The sequence below is a fragment of the Heterocephalus glaber genome, unplaced genomic scaffold (assembly GCF_053883595.1).
Source record: "Heterocephalus glaber isolate CG9 unplaced genomic scaffold, H.glaber_assembly_v1.0 deba00001442, whole genome shotgun sequence".
Lineage (NCBI taxonomy): Eukaryota > Metazoa > Chordata > Mammalia > Rodentia > Bathyergidae > Heterocephalus > Heterocephalus glaber.
Window position 1 is genome coordinate 254280 of NW_028258296.1, and position 13602 is coordinate 267881.

Below are 13602 nucleotides of genomic sequence, written 5' to 3' on the forward strand. Positions count from 1 at the left end.
AATAAAGGAGAGCCATTGTTCATAAAATGTGAGTGGGAATTGCTGCTGCTTTCAGATTAAAACAAGCCTTGTGTGTTTCTCCTGAGTGCCACACAACCAGGCTGGGGCATGTTAGGGTGAGAGGTGGGGGCGATGGAGGAAAAGAGAGAGGAGCCGGGGCTCCTCAGGCCGTCACTGGGGAGGCACTGCACCTGAACCCCAGCATCTCCTGCCTCCGTGACGCTGCAGTGATGGTGCAGCACAGCAGAGCAAGGCCAGCCTCCCTCCCGAGGCCTGGGCCACCAACCAGCGCTCTGGCATCAAGTGCACACAGCTCTCAAGTCCCCAGCACTGACGACCGCGCCCAGGGGCCCGGGCTTTGGGTTGGCTCCTGGACGGGCAGCTGTACAAGCGAGCTCGAGCTCATGCTTGGCACATGTCAAAGCGGGGGTAACAGCACTTCGCTGTCAGTGTCTTCCTCAGGGTCAACCAGGACAGCTCAGGCAGCACCTCAGGCCCAGCAGTCAGGGGGTCCCTGCGACTGTCCCGCCCTCCTCCCAGATGCCCACAGTTCTGCCCAGAAGGTGCAGGACGTCACCTTCCTAGATGGGGCATCACCCCAAGCTGTGCGGGACAGGCAAGGCTGATGTTTCAGGTATGTAAGAGAGAGGCATCTGAGGGGTGGGTAGAGGTTGTTTTGGGGCAGCTGTGCTTGGCTTGGGAAGAGCCAGGGCAGAGACGTGGGAGTTGCCTGACCTGGCTGAGCTGTACTCCAGCACAGAACTTTCTCCCTGGCTCCCTGCCTTCCGTGGAGTCACTAACACTGCCAACTGCCAGGCCCAGTCTTCTTTCCCAAAGCCTCCGCTAGATGAGATGCCATCCTTCCACGCTTCCACGTGGCTCACCATTCTTATGGGGCCCGTGCTCCTGGCTCAGTGCTGCGGGACATGGACCCTGTGCCCTAAGCCGGGGCCGTGGGAGCAGTCGCCCCTTGGGTGATCTCTGATCTGACTTTTCAGGAGGGTCCTGCAGGGAGCTGGCAGACAGGGAATTGCAAACACATCTTCTCTTTTAGAAGTAGACACTGGGGCCTACAAGAACATATTCTTTCCTGCCTGTGTGAAGCTAGAGACGGCATCAGGTGCATCCTCACTGATAAGGCAGTGGGTTAGGGTCCAGGGAGACAGGTTAAAGCACAGCCCCTCTCACAAGCCAGCCACATGAAGGCCGAAAGGGAACTCTTCAACGACTTTAGCACACAAGGCCCTTCATTAACGTGGACACACTGACTTACACTCTCACGGGTTAGCAAATCCTGGCCCTCAGATCCAATGATGAGCCACTGGAGCATAGTCCCCTTAGGTCCGACACAGATGGAGTAGAGCTCTGTAGGGTGCCCTGCATGCCAGCCATGGCTTTGCCAGTATTTCCCAGGGTGACTATGGCACATGAGTCCCTGGGGCTGCGCAGGTAGGGGAAAGCTTTGGAAAGCTGAACTGTACTCTTTCCCTCTGCTACCCTTAAAGGCCCGCAGTGAAAATTGGCAGGAAAATTTCTGGTTCTAAAGTTTGTACTTGCAGATCACAACTGACCCTAAGTGTATAATACGTGCAATAGCATGTATGGGATATTTATTTATAAAGACTGTGACACTGGGTATTTTATTGGTTTTCAGATGTAATCTCTGTAACCATCTGGTGACTTAAGCACTGTTTACAATCATCTTGCATTGAGGAAACGGACTTGCAGAGGTAAAGGAGTTTTCCCCCACCTCGCATGGCTGAGGCACTTTCTGTTGTCAATGTTTGTTTAACAATCCGCACAGAGCCTTTATCCTGAGCTTTGTCAGAGTGTTGTCTGTGCCTGGAGTTCAGGTACCATGGCCATTCTCAGCTGGGGTCTCCCTTATGTCCTGGGGTCTGGCTTCAGTGGGTGAAGTGTTCACCCCTCTGGAACCCCACAGTGCTCTGGTCACCCCTGTCTGCCCTTCCATTCTGAAGGTGTCTGTTTCTGTGTCTCCTCTTCCAGTAGCTCAGGATGTCCATACAAGAAGGCACCCATCCTTATTGGTCTTTGGGTACCAACTCCCACCCACAATGCTTATCTTAAGAGTTGAAATTGGATAAAATTCCTCTCTCTGAGGCTCAGCGTCTCTAGTCTGAGTTGAACTGAACTGAAGCCAGTTCTCTGTAACTTCAGAGCTCCAAATGTTCCCATTACACCACACTACATCTCCTTGAAGACATAAAAGCTCTATTACATTTTGGCCCAAATAACCAATGGGCCCACTTTTGCTCCCATGGTAGTGAATAATTCTGTGGAGATTATAGGGAACGAATTTGGAAGCAGAATGGGCACCTAAACTCAAATTTGAATTACAGCAAAGATTGCATTAGCAATCTAACTATAAATCCTTTAGTAGAGGGCTGGGAACAAAGAAAGCTCTCAGTAAACATTAGCTATTATTTAAGCTTCTACAATTTCAGAGAATGAGTTCAGTCATTGTCAATAATACTTTTGTTCTCATCATGCCTTGAGTCAAAGATTAAGTTCCAGCATTTTTGTTGATGAATGTCTCGGCCGGCCACATCTTATCTGAAGTTAAGATTTTGGTACTTGGTTTGAGCTGGAAGCCAGTCACAAGCCACGGGTGAGGATCAGGCATGGACAGGCATGGAGTGGTGTGGACAAGTGCATTCTCCCAGGAAGACTCTGTCACCTGCAGTGGGGACATCACTAGGAGCAGCTCTGCCTAGAAGTGAAGTTGATACTCCTTCCCCTCTGCCCTGCCAGCCACGTCCAGGACCTTCCCCACATCAGGAAAACTGGATCAGAAGCTTCCACTTGCTCACATTCCTTGGAAACCCTTACAAATAGATTCATAGTCTTATTGTCTGTGTTCTGTGTTACTTTCACTCCTAGCCTAACAAGCAGAGGTTTGTCACATCCATGGTCACAGCTGCTCTCCCGGCTTCTCTGTCCAGTTATAGATGTGTGCACTCATTTCTGGTCACCCTTCCCTCTGCCTCAGTCACTTCCGCTTGTGCCCCAAGACCTCACTGAAGCCCTCCGTCCTCCAGGAGCTGTTGCTCCTCCCCAGGCCAACAAGGGCCTGCTGTCAGCACCCTATTCCTGGCCTCCCCACAGCTAGTTCTCCACCCTTCTCTAACAAGGACAGTTACGGGGATTCATGAAGGACCCCTGGCTGGAGGAACAAGGGATCAAATGACCACTGGTGTGGGGAGGCCCTCCTCCACAGCTCAGAGTTTACATTTGGGTTGGGCGTATCTTTCGCCAGAGTTCGTAGGATTCGGGCCCAATATGCTCAGGTGGGTGTCATGACAGAGTGAATGTGACATTCTCCCTTGCTGTTTACTTCTGATCCCTTTATCCACCTGGATCTGTTCTACCTCCCCAGAGTGAGCAGGATGCAGATACAAACTCTGGCAAGGAATAACCGGCCACATGTGGCTGGCGCATTTCCTGCCCTGTTTTCTCAGGGGCTGAGGTGACAGAGCAGAGACCTGGGGTCATCCTGCTTCAGAGAGCTGAGTGGTTCTGGATCTGTCCCTGCCCCTCTATGGGACTGAGCTCTTAGTAGACCTCTGGCCCCCGGCCCCCAGGTGCACAGTGGCTCTTCCTCAGTCCTGTGCCAAGCCTGGTGCCTGACAGTGGGCACTGGAGGTAGTCATCTGTAGCTCCACTCCTTCTCGCACCACTGAATGGAGGTGACCTCAGCTGAATTATATGAGCTGCCCGGGCCTCAGTTTCTCCATGCACACAGTGCGCATGAGGTTGGTACCTTCTCCGCACTGTTAGGATAGTGCAGTGTGTGTGGAAACTGTGTGCCTGTCACACAGCGGACATTGAACAAGCACTGCCTGTAACTGTGCTTACTCCAGTCACGGGGCACATCACCGTAGGCAGTGAAGAATTAGGTTGTGGTGGCGAGCGTCGCAGCACTCCGTGCAGCTTGGCCGGTGCTCATGAAGAGCCTGGTGGAGGGCAGCGTGTGCCTCTGTTCACTGGCACAGGCATCGTTTTACGCAGCATCTCCTCTGGTCCCGGAGCAGGTGCTCTCTGTTAGGCATCCTGCGCGGCACGCAGCGCTCTGTTCTCTGGACACAGAGGTCAGGGAGTTGGAGCAGCTTTGTGGTGGGCACGAGGAGTCCTCTCCTCCGTGTGGTCTCCTTTGATGATGGTGATCAGTTCTCGCTTCAGGTGTTAATGTTGTTCAATCATAAACTGTATCTGTTTACCTCTACCATTTTAGATATTTTGGACACCAGTCAGTAAAATCTATTCATTTCAGTGTATGTTGAAAAAAAGCCAAATGATCTAGTTAATATATCTGAATTTTAATTTTGAGGATTGGAAACAAAAGTAGCTACTTGAATGTCCAGCAGTTTTAATGGTCCCAAGTAGAGGCACAAAGGGACCTGTCTGAAGAGGAGAAGCAGTCAGAACTCACTGGGCTCTAGGGGCTGGGTAAGGTTAGTCCGATTATTTTGTCCCCAGGCTCCTCATTCTGTTATCCTAATGGCCCCTCACAGGCCTTGTCAAGTCCACTTGTAAACTAGGATATGGAAACAGAATCCATAGACTTGAAGAGAATGCCAGAATCCAAAGCTGGAGCCAGGTCCCTCTGGTGCAGGACCCTGCTTTGTGAAGCCCTGCAGTGACCTCAAGGAGGGCCTTGAAAAGGGGAGCTCAGTGGGTGCTCAGGGTGTAGGACAGGTGGGCACTAGGAAATTTCCTGCCCAGCAAATGTGGCCAAGAGCCTCACGAGGTAGAGAGCAGGTTCAGGGTGCTGGGGAGGTCCAGTTTCAGGCCCTGGAGACAAGAGGGTGCTGCGGAGTCTGATGCATGCTGACTGAACCCATGGAGGCCTGTAGGAGAAGGGGAAGCATCTTAGGTGCCACCCTCAGCTCCATTTGCTGAGCTGACAAGTTAATTAATCAGCTATCAGGAGATAACTTGGTAACTTAACACGTGTAACTGTGTAATTATCATCGGTTCCAGTAGTCGCTGTGTAATTATCAAGTAGTTTTCATGAAACAACATGTGTTTGCTTGTAAATACACAATTAAGCGGTGTTACCACCATTAACCACAAAACAAAACCAGCATCTGGCACTTAAGGTGCCAGCTGTGGTTCCTACACTTAAACTTTTCTGTAATAGGACCAACTTTCCAAAGGGCATCAAGTCACAGAAACCAGGAAGCATGTCTGAGACCCCTGACAGTGCCCTCGTTTGGCTAAAATGACACCTTCCTATGTCTCTACCCTACTTTAAAAGACCCATTTCCCAAGACTGAGCTCACAGGCCTGTTCTTCTGGTCTTTTGGAGGTGCCTTTAAAACAGATGGACATTCTGCCCCCTCGGCTCCCCAGATTCCTTTGTGCCTCCTGTGACTTTGAGCACAGTTTCCCTTGCTTGCTTTCTATCACTTGGTCATGCCACAAATAATCCTTGAGTCCCTAGTTTGTGACAGATCTTATGCAGGCAATGGAATCACAGATATCCACAAAGTGGAAGGGACCACAAACTCTATAGTTAGAGGGAAATAAGTGTGTATGCAAATCAGGTGTGATAAATCCTTCAGAGATGCAAAGTCCAGGCCTAAGGGTGTTAATTCTCTCTCTAGTCTGAGGTCCCGGGGGTCAGTAGCTCCAACCTTTACTTCCTCACTCACTCAACAATTATTTAGCTCTGTGTGCTGTTTGCCAGGCCATGTGCTCTGAATTGTACAAGAAGCAGGAAAGATGCTGTGTGGGCTCATGTGGACCCAGCACTCACCACATATTCCCTGTGTCTTCCCTCTTGCTCACAAAGTCAGCCTTGATGTAAATGCGCCAACAGGCTCACCTCCCTCCTGTCCAGGGAGCCTGCTGATAATGTATTATGAATCGTGTCACAGAGCACAGTTATGACTGCTGGTCACACAGGTATTACCCTGCTTTGAAAACTTAGCTTTATAGTTTGCTAATGTATTTCCTTAGTAGTTCCCTACTTCTTATGTTTAAAAGTTTCAGACAAAATTTGGAAATCCATAAAAATACAAATATCAAAATAGCCACACAAAATTCTTTCATTGAAAGGGGGCTGTTACCATTTCTTTCCTCTTGGGTTCTTTTACTCATACTTTTTATAACGTAAAAACTTTATGTTCTTCCTTTTGTTAGTGAGCAGTAGAGCACATTTTTCTATATTATTAAAAATCATTTCAATTTTTAAGAACTGTAGTTTATTCCATAACAGATATTCCATACTTGTTCAACATTTCATTAAAGCCTGGACATGTCATAAATTCATTATAACATATATTTTAAGAGCTATAGTATAGTTCTGGCCACTGGAAATAACACAAGTTAAAACTGAGCAGGGCCCATACAGAGTTTACACTCTGGGAGAAAGAATAGATAAGCAACCGTACGCTTGTTAGCAGGTGCTGTGAGGCAAGAGAAGGGTGAGGAAGGAGAGTCTGAGGCCAGGGCCACAGAGAAGCCATGCAGGGGGCGTGGGGGAGGCTCGGGGGAGGGGGCTTCACGGGCTGGGCTCTGGGGCACGTGGGGGGCAGCGGGAAGGCCTCTGCTGAGGAGCCGTGGGCGCGGGTGGCTGAAGGAGCCACAGGGGAGAGCCTGAAACGGGCGGAGATGGGAGAAAGGGCACAAGGGTGGCAGAGCCTGCCTGGGCCACAGCCAGGCCACCAAATGCTGGGTCAGAGAGAATCCTCAGGTGGTCACCTTGAGAAATGACTGCAGGAAGGAGAGTCCAGAGAGGATGCTACAGCAGGAAGGCAGCACTATTATCCTGGCCTTTGAATTGGAAATAACTTTGTAAAACAGTCATTATAAAAATCTCAGTAAAATTTTATAGAAAAGCAAAGTGCCACAAACCCCACACGAACTTCCCCATGAACAGCATATGCCCAATTTTGGTTCATTTCTAAATGTGTGAGGGTTCTAAAAAACAAACCCTGATACACACTTGTCTCTAAATAAGGAGATAATTCCTAAACTTTCAAAAAGCAGTGAAAAAAATCTCAAAAGGAAATCTTATAAACATTCCATAGTCTACAATTAAAGATGCCCGGATAAAAGTTACCACACCAGGAAAAGTTTTCATGTTAAACATTTACCAAGTATATACTGCTATATGGAAGGCATTTATGAACACGGATGAAAACATTATTAATATCCAAGCAGACATTTGTGCAAAATCTTGACTTCTAGTGGAATCACACACACAAGCCCTGATTATATTCTGTCTCTTCTTCACGTCTTCTTTATCTCCTCCCAACTCTGTCCCATCTTGTTCATGGAGCGAGGTGACCACTTTAACTCTGTCTAAATCTGCCAAACCTCCTCTCTGAAACTGACTTTTGGTGGCTGGTGCCTTTTCTTTTTCCTGCAATGTCACAGTCAGCAAGGAGTATCCTGCCACAACTGAAGCAGATGGTCAGTGACCAGTGGGCCTCTACCTGTCTGTGAACATGAATCTTTCCTACTTCTGAGTCCTGAGAATCTAATGTTCCAATATCTGCAATTCTGAGAGTGAAATCACCATCTTCCTAGCAGAAGGCCGGAAATCCTAAGACATCCCTCTTGGCATCCCTGTCCCATCTAATCCAGTAACAGTTCACAGTGATCTTACCTCCTCCAAGTTCTCTGTTCTGCTTCACTTTGACACTAACTCTGCCCTACTCTCATTCCTTCTCTAGATTACCTTCTCCTGGGTCTACCTACATCTAGGGAAGCCTCTCTGTATCCCCTGTGCTGCTACTAAAGAAATCTTTCAAATACAAACCCAAGTGACTCACTCCCCTGCTCAGACCATTCAGGGGCTTCCCACTGCTCTTGGTAAAGCTCATAGCTTTAACCCAGTCTCTGCCCTGCCTTCCCTTACTTCTCTCGCCCATCCCATACTAGTGGACCAAGGTCTTCACTTGCTCTGAACATTGAACTTCTTTTAGTTCTGCCTCCTGGTAAGATTCTGTTCACCATAAGAGCTTTAACTATTCTGGAGCACCTCCCACTGTTTTGTGGTAAGGGACAAGGCCATCTGCATTGCTGAGAGCCTTTCCATCAATGACCAGCATCTTTTTCTGTGGTCTTCAATCTGCCTAGCACCTCCAGCTCCTGTGTAGAGGGCTGCTCTCAGGTGGTTGCAGCCACTATGCTGGCAGGAATCTCTGAATTTAGACTCTCCACTTCTCTCCCCAGGGGGCCTGTAACCAGTGACCCCAAGGGAAAAGGCAAGGAGCAGCAGCCTTGCCACAGGTCAGGAAAACTGAGGCCAGCCTGTGATCCAGAGTCTCCTAGAGGATCTGGCTGGAGCTACCTTACTCTTCTTGGCTTTCTGCCTCCTCTGCCCCACTCCCCAAGTTCGCCGTCTGTCGTGGGTCACTGGTCTGGGGATTGTGTCTCAGAGCAGCCCTAGCGGACTTCGTCTGAGATGCCTCAGCAACTGCACTCATTGTTTAAGTCACAAGTCAAATGTCACTTCCTGGGAATCACTGACTATTCCAAGTTTTCTCCCACTCCAAATGGTGAGGCCACCTTCTCCATAGCATGTCCCAATAAAACATTGATATATATTGTATTGGTGGGAGTTGTTGACATAAGCCGCCTACGGCAAGAGCCACGTGTATTGGGCTTATCACCTTGTGATTGACATCTTGGGTGACAGAATAGCACAGGCAGGATCCATCCTTAAGGGTGTATTGAATGGTGAACAAAGGAGATACTCTGTCTGATGAACCTGATACAATTACAGATGAAAAGTTGCATTATTTAAACCGTTCTCACTGCAAACCTTCTATATAACACTGGCAAGATAAATAGAAGTTTTCACATCCTCTTATCCATAGTAGGCTCTTAATATTTGTAAAATGAATGAATGCATTGAATCCTTGATACAGGAATCCACTTTATCATGGAAAATCACAATCAAGTTGGGGGAAATAAAACACAAGTAAAAAAAATAATAACAAAATAAACTCCGGATTTGTTGACTTAGATCCCCGATTGCCTCAAAGTTACCCTGACAAAGAGAAGAGTTTATTCTTTTTGAATTTCAACCAGATTGGATATTGCCAGTGTTATTTGAATATATTTGGCTGAAACCAAGGTAGCTGTAAGAAACTCAGGCTCATTACATTACAGCCCAGTGATTTTTCTCTGCCTTCCCCTTTCTGAGATTTTCCCTTGGCACAATATCCCTTCCCAACAGCTTAGAACTAAAAACAGTTGGAGTTTCATGATTTTATGGCCAGTGTGTTTTTAAAGAGCACAGGGAGGCCCTGAATTTGACAAACTGAAGCTGAGAGGTTCCATACGTATATTTAGGGTACTCTGACTGCTGAGAGTTCATAAACTAAAATCAGCATCTTAAATTGGAAGATGAAGGTGTTCTCCTGTAGAAACCAGTTTTTAATTTAGAGGTTCTTTCTCCAGATTCTGTTCATTTTCCAAAGTTTTGAATGAGCTTTTACTCTATATGAACAATAGTTCAGAGTGAATTCCTCTTTGAAAGCTCCAATTCCAAGCAATTTTGGTTGGTTTTTAGGACGGAGGGATTAACACCTTTACTGTACTGAGACCAGAAGGGACTGAACTGAAGGTGTTAAGGATACATTCCAAGCCAACTCATATTGAAATTCCTATCTGTAATATTACATGTTATGTTAAGGAAACAAGTTTGTTTTTCAGTGAAATAATTAGCAGTTGGTTTGATTTATGCTTTATTGTAAACTTCTTGACCTAACTTAGGTTTTGACGATGCATACTTCAACCATAAGATCAACCAAAAGTTATGCAGCATATGACAGAGGTAGCAAGCACATCATGGTGTTAGCTTACACACAAAAACAGAGAAACTAATAACAACTTCATAAGCCACATCCATGGATCAATTCCACTACGCTCCTATTTTTAGCCATTACCTCACTAGCACATCTAGCCCCAGCCATGGGAAGTTTGGGAGCATTTGCTATTTCCCTAAGGGTTCTGTGTGGATTTCTACAAACCATTGTTGTGGTTCGAGGGCTGGCAGCATGGATTCTGAAGCTTAGTCCTACTCTCCCAGCTAGTCTCTGAATTCAGAGGCAAATCGCTTAGCCTTCACTTCTTTCTATGTCCTCGGGAAAGTCACCTACTTTACTCATCTGAAAGCTGAAGAAAAAAACATTAATAATCCTGCAACCTTTTATAGAAGGAATAAGTAAAATTAACATGTGTAAAGTGCTTTCTGCATAAAATATTTATTATTATTAAAATTATTAAAATATTTATTATTATTTATTATTATTCACCATTTCACTGACATTTGCGCAAAGATGGAGAAATTCCTTAATGACTTTGAGCTCTATTTTCCCTATCTGCAAAATGGGCCTGATGGCAAAGTCTATCTGCTGTGTTTTGTAATGATTAAATAAGATAATCATTCTAGGAGAAAATTCCCCATAGTTTTGCACATATTAAGTATTTAAAAATATTTACTGGATGAAAGTCTGAAGAATTGAGGGAAAGAGTAACTAATTTCCATGCCACCTTCATATTGTGTTAATTGATTTATTTCACAAAAGTTACCAAGTATCTTCCGGGTTCCAGGGAGATCTTACAGAATGTTGAGCTAAAAAGTAGACTATTGTGGAGCTCACCAATCTATATAAGCGATTGGCATTAGTAAAATAATCGATTATTGTGATATTTCTATAAACTCTACAAAAACAAAAGGTGTCACTACCAGACCCATTGGGCACATTTCTCTCACTTTACAGACAAAGAAGGACAGTGCAGGAAGCTGGGAGTGGGCCATGTCAGAGCATCAATTTGGGGACTGAAATCCATGTAAGATGGAGTAGATTGATACCAACTCATTCTGCCTTACAGGATAGAGTTAAGCTTTGTTCCTCAGGTCAAAGTGTATGGCTTAGTAACAGATAATAGGATAGGGAAAAATAACGTCAAATAAAATCATGAAGGTTTCTAACTGTCAGGTAAACGTTTTTATATCAAGCACTAATATCAATCATTTTATTCAATCTCCCTGTGAATAAATATTATTGCAAATTAAAGTTCAAGGTGACTCTGAGCAACTTGGTTCAAGGTCACGTGGTCAGAAAGTGAAGCAAGTACCATCTGCTTGATGATCGCATCCATGTACTTTCCAACACAGCAAGCTGTTTCCATTTGGGAATAATTTGGGCTCAAATCCTAGTCTCCGAGTATGACGCTTTGTAGACCTTCAAATTGCAGAATCAGCTTCTGAATTCCTGGCTGCTAAAAACTGTGCTTACCTGAGTGTATACTACTGCTTTCTCCCCTTGGGCACCTTACCTACTTTCATCCCCTCAGGTAAAACCCATCCTGGGCATTTTGGGATCAAGGGGAAAAACCGGGAAGGAAAAGTAAAGAGGAATAAGACACCGGAGCACATCAAGAAGAGACGTGGAAGTGAATTAATTAGGAGACAGGTTTGCGGTGTTCTGCAATTCCTTTCCTTTTTCAGTCAGCTTCAAAGCAGTAGACAAGGGGAGCAATGTTTGAAGGCAATCTCCTGCACAGCGCTATTCATCAGTAGTATCTTCTGGAGGAAGCCAAGAAGCCCCGATTGCTAGAGGGATTCTTGGGAAAGGGGCACTGTGTATCAGAGGGAGGTTTGTGTGGGTCACTCTCCCTCGGAAAAGAGCAAAGCACAACCTTGCTTCTGAGGGAGATTACAGTTCAGTGACATGAAAGGGACAGAGACAAATAAAGTTTCCATTTGTTGGGCTGAGGGCCAAGCACTGTGCTGGGTTTTTACATGCACTTTCATTACCTTATTTTCTCAGTAACCCTTATATCCCCATTTCACAGAGGAGAAAGACTAGAGAAGGAAAGGAGGTTGTCTAAAGAAGCTGGCACTCCGCTCATAAGAGGTGCGGCTGGGGCTCAAACCTACATTTGCATGACTGCAAGTCCAGACTTTCTTCTGTTGGACCACGTTCAGTAAATGCTGAGTTGAGAAGGAAGAAAAGAAGAGAAGGAGGGAGACTGTATGACCCTCTCACAAGTTGTATTTTGTCTGTCCTTAGGTCTGTGGTTTCATTTGTGCCTTACATTTCACATTGATCAGCTGTTCCACTAGCCAACACAGATTTAAAACACACCTAGAATATTTGACTTATTTATTCAGTGACTTCATCACTGAAAGCACACTGGGGAGGGAAGCATGAGCAGAGTTTTCCAAGATTCACTGCTGTGTGCAAACTGTCTTCTTCCACATCCCTCTCTTGAAATATCACCGCCCATTCAGTTTTATGCTATCACAGTAGCAATAAAGCAGCTCTCTGCAAGATACAGGGAAGATCCATCATTCTTTCCTAGGGCAAAGGAGTTTAAAATACAAAGCCAAAAAGAAAAGGTATCTTCTGATACTTGAAGCTCAGAGAAAAAAATACATAGTACTTGTGCACATAAACATTTAAAACTCTCATGCCAGCTTTTAAAAGGAGATTGTGATAGAATTTGGTCTCCTCAGATTGACTAGTTTAAGAATGGAAAAGAGGGAAAAAAAAAAACCCCAAAGCCACCCAAAATAAAACCTAGAAGCAGTGGTCACTGCAATTGTTTTAAATGATGAGAAGCATTCAGAATCTAAGCACATTACACATACACAAGAAAGATTGAGAGTTGAAATTGAACAATAAAAGCTCTTATAATCACATGCGCGATTACTATTGTGTACTATAGTAACGAAGCATAGTTGGCAAATCATACAAAATAGCAAAATAATTACTGCTAGTCATGATCTATCTATCAGCACTCCTGGAGTCAGCTGAGGAAGGGTATCTTCCCAGGAAAGGGACTACGCCCAGGAAGAGGAGGCGCTGTCCACCTTCCTGCCCTTTCCCTCCCGCTGAGTAGTCAGCCCTGTCCTGGACCTCAGTGCGAGCTTTGCCTCTTTTCCTAGGAAGAATCAGAGTCCCCTTATGAAAGTGCCCAGATCAGGAGATGTCTTCTCCGTGGGCAAGTGGGATGGCCCCAGCCCTGCTGCTTAGCGCCAGTGCATGCCACACTTGTCTGGAAGGCTGTGAGCATACCGACTGATGGACCTAAGCTGCAGAGTTTTGGACTGAACCAGTCTGGGGTAGGGCTCAAGCTTCTATGTTTCCAGTAAGTTCCCACAAAGCGCGACACTGGTGGCCCAGGATTCCAGTTGGGAAACACCAGGACAGGCTTAGATTGGATTCCCATTCCAGCTCTTTCATTTGCATGACCTTGAGAAATTTCTTTACTCCCTCTCTACCTCAGTCTCCCTTGCTATAAAAGCTCCCAACTCAAAGCATCATTGCGTGGATTCTCATCCCTGTGCACAGGGATGGATAAGCATTTTGTAAAGCTTAGCTAATTTTAATAGTACTGTATTTTGTTATCTGCCTCTGCAAAACAAAATAGCTTGTATTTTAAGCAACTAGCAGCTGCAGTGGAGAGACAAAGACTAGGACGCACCAAGGTTCAATAACAAACGTAATTATATTTAGGTCACAGGGAGCAATCAGGCTTCACTGCGCTTGCTGCTGTGCAGGCCATGCAAGAGTCATCTGAGGGACAGGCTGAATGCAGTCCGTAGATTTG